The sequence below is a fragment of the Procambarus clarkii genome, chromosome 45 (genome assembly GCF_040958095.1).
Source record: "Procambarus clarkii isolate CNS0578487 chromosome 45, FALCON_Pclarkii_2.0, whole genome shotgun sequence".
Classification (NCBI taxonomy): Eukaryota; Metazoa; Arthropoda; class Malacostraca; order Decapoda; family Cambaridae; genus Procambarus; species Procambarus clarkii.
In genome coordinates, this window is record NC_091194.1 from 9,127,848 (window position 1) to 9,134,871 (window position 7,024).

The window sequence follows — 7,024 nt, forward strand, 5'->3', positions numbered from 1 at the left end:
TAGTACTTGAGTACTAGCCTGATGTACTAGTACTTGAGTACTAGCCTGATGTACTAGTACTTGAGTACTAGCCTGATGTACTAGTACTTGAGTACTAGCCTGATGTACTAGTACTTGAGTACTAGCCTGATGTACTAGTACTTGAGTACTAGCCTGATGTACTAGTACTTGAGTACTAGCCTGATGTACTAGTACTTGAGTACTAGCCATAGTTGTTTCAGTGGTTCAGGAGACGCAGTTCTAGACACTAGTACCAGCCCCAGCGTCGTTATAGGTCACCTGGTACACTTACTGCTTGCAACCTTCCAGAATTCAGTCGTAAGCGGTCTTAAGGCTGCGTATAATAACAGTTCGTGTTGCCGGGAAGCTCTGATTTAGACTTATCGAGGTTCCCACAGGCCAGAACGGAACTATCAGGGGGAAAGCGCCAAGTCATTAAAACTATATAGCACTGGGAAGGGGTCAGGATAAGGATTTGAGATGGGACGGAGGAGAAAGGAATGGTGCCCAGCCACTTGGACGGTCAGGGATTGAACCCTGATCTGCATGAAGCGAGACCGTCGCTCTACCGTCCAGCCCAAGTGGTTGGACATTCCCATAGGCCAGCCACTGACCTTCCCCAGGATGCAACCAACGACAGTCGCCTAACTCTCGGGTACCTCTTTTAATGCTAGGTGAACAGAGACATCAGGTGAAAGGAAGCGTGCCCCAACGCTTCTGTCGTACTCGAGTCCCCTCCGTTAGGCGTCGAGGACGTAGGCCACTATGCTACAACCAGATGGAGGTGGCTTCCACCACATCTGCATCATCTGTAAGTGTTGATTGTTATTGCTATGAGTGTGGCCTGATCCTGATCAACCAGGCTGTTACTCATACGTCAGGCTGCGAGCAGCCGCGTCCAACAGCCTGGTTGATCAGTCCAGCAACCAGGAGGCCTGGTCGACGACCGGGCCGCGGGGACGCTAAGCCCCGGAAGCACCTCAAGGTAAGGTGACAATGACTCCTGTGTCGTGGTGCTAGAGAGAGTTATATCAACCAATGTTGGTAAATCAAGAAAAGTGTCAGTCCTAGGATTAAGCTCATTAATAATCCACTTATTACAATTACCAACCCTGACAATCCATACCTCACCTTCACTCTTTGTTTTCTGTCTCTCAGGTACTCCTTTGTCAACGGTTGCATCCGTCCTGTCTCCCTGACCTGCACCTTTATTATATGTATTAGTGTCCTTGTACGACATGATATCGAAGACCTTGTATTGTATTCAAGTGGCTATCCTTTAGCTATATGGTAGTTACTTATCTCTTGCAATTTATTTAATATCTGAGTGAGTAGCTTGTTTAGGGATTCATCTCCTTCCTTTAATATTAAAGGAGATATCCTCAGTGACTGCATGACCTTCTGCGTGTTGTGTACTCACCTAATTGTGCTTGCGGGGGTTGAGCTTTGGCTCTTTGGTCCCGCCTCTCAACTGTCAATCAATCATTGTCAATGAACTGTCAATGTGTGTACAGCTCTTAGATGAACCCTGTCACTTCTGTTTATTACGTCAATATTTAGTGTGTGTGTGTGTACGTGTACGTAGGACCTATACCCTGCAGTCATACGAGTTAATTTAAGCTTACTAAATAGTATTTGCATATTATTACTAACAATGAAATTATTAACAGAAATTTAACCCTTCTCTTTCCTCCCTTCCGGTTCACCTCTTACCTGTTTGACCTACCTTCTGCAATGATGTTATAGACGTTAGAAGGGCTCATATTAGAGCCCCACAAGCATGCACAACCCTGGCAGTGAAGTAATGTGAGAGGCTGTAAGTTATATAGTGTGTAGAAAATAAGATAGGCAGTGAGGTAACTTTAGCTACACTTCCACTTTCTCATATGGGCTAATAACTTGCTTCATAGACATTGCTATCAATCTTAACGAGCCAGTGGATTGGTCCTCAAAGGTACTGACGTCACCAACAGCATGATTCCACCCCCCCCCCTCACCACCCCACACACACACACACAAATCCCTCCACCCCCCCCCCCACCCCCACACTCACACAAACCTCTCCACCCCCTACCAGTACTCATCTATTTGTGCTTGCGGGGGTTGAGCTTTGGCTCTTTGGTTCCGCCTCTCAACTGTCAATCAACTGGTGTACAGATTCCTGAGCCTACTGGGCTCTGTCATATCTGTGTCAGCCAGTGTACCTGTCTGTAAGGTAACTGACCCATGACTTACTCTTCACTAGCATAATAAACGCCATTATAATTTAAGAGAATCAACTTTCATAAGTATCCTTTAGCGCCTAGAAATTATCATACACTTTTTAAAATATCAAGTCACTTTCATTTTTGTTTTTTATTTCGCTTGGTCATGTTTACACATGTCGACAGCTGCATCCTCATGGGCGTAATCCTCTCGTGATTATGATGAGTGTGTTGCATTTGTTGGTTTTGTCTTTGTTATGTACTCATGCGGTGAGTGTGTTTTTGTTGTGAGTGTAACCTTCCAGCGTTACATCACAATGACAAGCTGGAACAAGAGCTGTAAAGCAACGTCTGCGTTAAGTAAACATTGTGCTCTGGTAAGGCGTACACAACTGTCTCCCGTTAACAGACTCTGTAACTAGCTCGTCAATGCTGTAACTCCCTGAGCTCACTTTGTGCCTCTGTAACTCTTTCATCACGGGGCGTGAGGTCTAGCTCTGTCCTCCGCCTGCTGGCCTTGTTGTTCGTACTTGCTGCCTTATAATTTAACGATTCTGACGGTCGAATGCTTTGTCGAATCTGGCCTTAAAGTTGTGGATGGAGGTGGCTTCTATAGCTTCTCCATTCCACCGGAATCTGTACACCAGTTGATTGACAGTTGAGAGGCGGGACCAAAGAGCCAAAGCTCAACCCCCGCAAGCACAATTGAGTATTTGTTTACCTCCCGTAAATATGGCGTACATAATAAATTACCTAAACTAAAAACACAGTCTTTAGAAAGTCTCATAATTCATAAAATCTTCAAACATATAATAAATGAAATATTTTCAAACAAGCATGTAATGTTAAGTGGTCTATTCTAAGATAACTTACAATGTTGACAAGAAACTGTATTTCATAAGATTTATACAAATTAATATACTTACGCATTTTTATATTTATGCGAGTTAATATACTTATATATTAACTCGCATATTATATATGCAAGTTAATATATATATATATATATATATATATATATATATATATATATATATATATATATATATATGTATATATATATATATATATATATATATATATATATATATATATATATATATATATATATATATATATATATATATATATATGGTATTAATTTCATCAACACAAGACAGAACACGAAACAATGGGTATTGAATAGAAGTGTTTGTAGAAAGCCTATTGGTCCATATTTCTTGATGCTTCTATATTGGAGCGGAGTCTTGAGGTGGGTAGAATATAGTTGTGCATTAATTGGCTGTTGATTGCTGGTGTTGACTTCTTGATGTGTAGTGCCTCACAAACGTCAAGCCGCCTGCTATCGCTGTATCTATCGATGATTTCTGTGTTGTTTACTAGGATTTCTCTGGCGATGGTTTGGTTGTGGGAAGAGATTATATATTATTATATTGTATAGAGATTATAAGAGATTATATGTTGCATAAGCAACAGGGCTCCATTAAGGAACATATAATCTCTTCCCACAACCAAACCATCGCCAGAGAAATCCTAGTAAACAACACAGAAATCATCGATAGATACAGCGATAGCAGGCGGCTTGACGTTTGCGAGGCACTACACATCAAGAAGTCAACACCAGCAATCAACAGCCAATTAATGCACAACTATATTCTACCCACCTCAAGACTCCGCTCCAATATAGAAGCATCAAGAAATATGGACCAATAGGCTTTCTACAAACACTTCTATTCAATACCCATATATATATATATATATATATATATATATATATATATATATATATATATATATATATATATATATATATTAGCTTAAGGAAGAAAACAAAATGATGGCAGCTGATTTTCTCATTCATGGCAGCTGATGCCTGGATTTGGGACCTGTTTTGAAAGGATTATTAATTCAGTATGGGAAGATTTGGAACCTCAGCATGAGATTTAGAACTTGGGTATAGAGAGGAAAGCTCTCACAGTAATACTATTAACAGCTCTATAGAGACCTTGAGAATGCCAGAACCAGGCGATATGTTGTCTCATCTAAGGGCTATGCCTTTCTCCCAGCTGGTCGGGATAGTTGTTGTTGTTTTAGATTCAGCTATTCAGAACAAAAGTTCCAAGTAGCACGTACGCCGTAGTGGACTTACCTGGCACAGGAGCGAGGCTGTGTGGTCGGGATATTTCGAACGTATATAAAAAGGTCAAGAAACAGAGATAATGTTAGTGGGATTGTAAGGTGATATTGTAAGCTGATACGGGCCCAAACTCGAGCGAAATTAATGCTCATCACCACTTTAGCTGTAACTAGTTTAGTTTAGTTCATTTATTATGCACCCCATACCCATCTTGTGGGCGGTAGTGGAAAGGGTTACAGAGGCACTTAATGGGCTCAGGGACTGAACCCCACAATTCATTTAGCTAAGCAAGTTACAATCTTGATGAGCTAGTTACAAAATTCAATATAAGTCGTCACATCAACAATGGGTTCGAGATCGACCACGAATACAGTTTCTAAATTAAGCAACTGATATATGTGGAGAGCCTAGTGTCACAATTGATATGTTTAGCTGTAACTTACTCATCATTAGTCATTACTGAAACTTAATTATCTTTAAGAACATTAAAATACAATTTCTGGGCCAGTAATGTTCCGAATTTTAACGCAGCCACCACACACTATGGATAGCTTTGCAAAGCGTTCACAGCTCTTGATCGTTGAATAACAGAATATTATTAACTTAAACCCACGAAAAACTAACAAATAACAATCTTCTTCAGAGTGCATCCTACATCAGGGTCGTCGCCACTCCTACAATCTTGTTCAAACTTTCTCTGGACGCTGGTATTTTTAATTTCATTCGGAAACATTTATATTTTTCCTCCTATGCAATCATTTTCAGTCCATTTTTTATTATTTTTTTAATTGTCTGTCAGTAGGGATAATTTAACGCAAACTAACGGTCGCTAGTTTAAAAAACTTTTTCATGGAACTTTTGTCTCTAGTGGTTTAGAAGCAAGAGTTATGATCTACAGGGCCGGATTATCCAATAGGCCTATAGGCCTATTGACCATGGTCTATAGTGTGTATATGTATGTATTAACACGATGTACTGAACGGGGTGAGAATAGCTTGAGCTATCTCATCCCTTTGTGTGTATTTTACCTCAATAAACTTATTTCAATTTCAATGGCCTGGGGCCCAGCAGCACCAGGGGAGTTCCTATGATGAGTAGGAACAAAGATCACAAATATTTAATTTCGCTTTCAAACCTGTGATATTATTTTAAGTAAACCTATTCTGATGACAGTAATTTCCTAGCTGAAGTTAATAAATCAGAACACGTTTTGCCTCTCAATACGAAGGAACTTTCTGCACATTAGAAAAGTTTTTAGATTAGTGGCTTTACGTATTGTATGTACTAGCTCTATCTATAAATCCAACATTATGTTTGTAAATCAACTATGTATGTACTTTCCTGAATAAAATTTACTTTACATTAGTCAGTCATATATTGACCAAGAGTCCTCAGTAGTATAAAAAACGGGTTTCCAATGACATGTCCTGTCCTCGACACTGTTATCAGCAAGGCCTTCTGTATTATCTGCCTCCCTATTGTGTCTTCCACCCATCAGTAGCTCACAAGCGGTACGAGGATAACACCATACAATCACACAATGACATTCAAAGTAATTAGAGCGTACACGTATCATAGATATTTGATAGTAATGGCAGGTTTGTTGGTGTTACCTTTTAAAACCTGTCATCCGCGAGGGTAATTAAGGCCACATACAGCTTACTGACATTCCTTTTAGAATACATTAATTATGAATAAATTTAAAGTCTAGTGTTACTTCCAGTTTATATTATCTGGGAAGTAGAATATACATTTAATGTATATACCACATTTGGAAATATGTTCGCAGACTATACTAATGGTTTAATTAAATGTAGGGCTGACGGTCTGATTATCTCGGGAGTTAATAAGCCGACCAACAATAGCTTGGGTATATTGTGCCCACCACCCAGTGGGTATATTGTGCCCACTACCCAGTGGGTATATTCTGCCCACCACCCAGTGGGTATATTGTGCCCACTACCTAGTGGGTATATTCTGCCCACCACCCAGTGGGTATATTCTGCCCACCACCCAGTGGGTATATTGTGCCCACCACCCAGTGGGTATATTGTGCCCACCACCCAGTGGGTATATTGTGCCCACCACCCAGTGGGTATATTGTGCCCACCACCCAGTGGGTATATTGTGCCCACCACCCAGTGGGTATATTCTGCCCACCACCCAGTGGGTACTGTATATTCAACGGTGGCGTTAATTCGACGTTGAATTAACGTTATCAACGCTGATTTGGCGTTGACTGGTCAATGCTTTTGGATATTGCGCCCATTGGACAGTAATTAAAATTTAATCCTGGATATAGTCCAGAAGCAAATAACCTCCCCCCATATATATACATCTAGAAGTATAGTACACTATTTAGTGTACATCTAAGGAATATATCGTCATTTGTAACATGTAATACATGTACTGTTGCAGATGAGGTAATTTCGCAACTACTGTATGACCAAAAGCAGTGCAATAACACACGGATCGTTACTCTGCACGTTGACTAACAATGACAATGAAATATTGCTTCTAAAAATAACTAGTCATAACCAATACGCAATACCAAAATACTGAAATTAAGTAATTCAATCAGCAATTACTCCAGTGAGGGAACATGGAATTGCAGACTTGCAAGATGCAGCAAGAAAATGTGTGTGTGTCTTTTCCCCCCACTCCGTTCAGCTAACATTTTTAT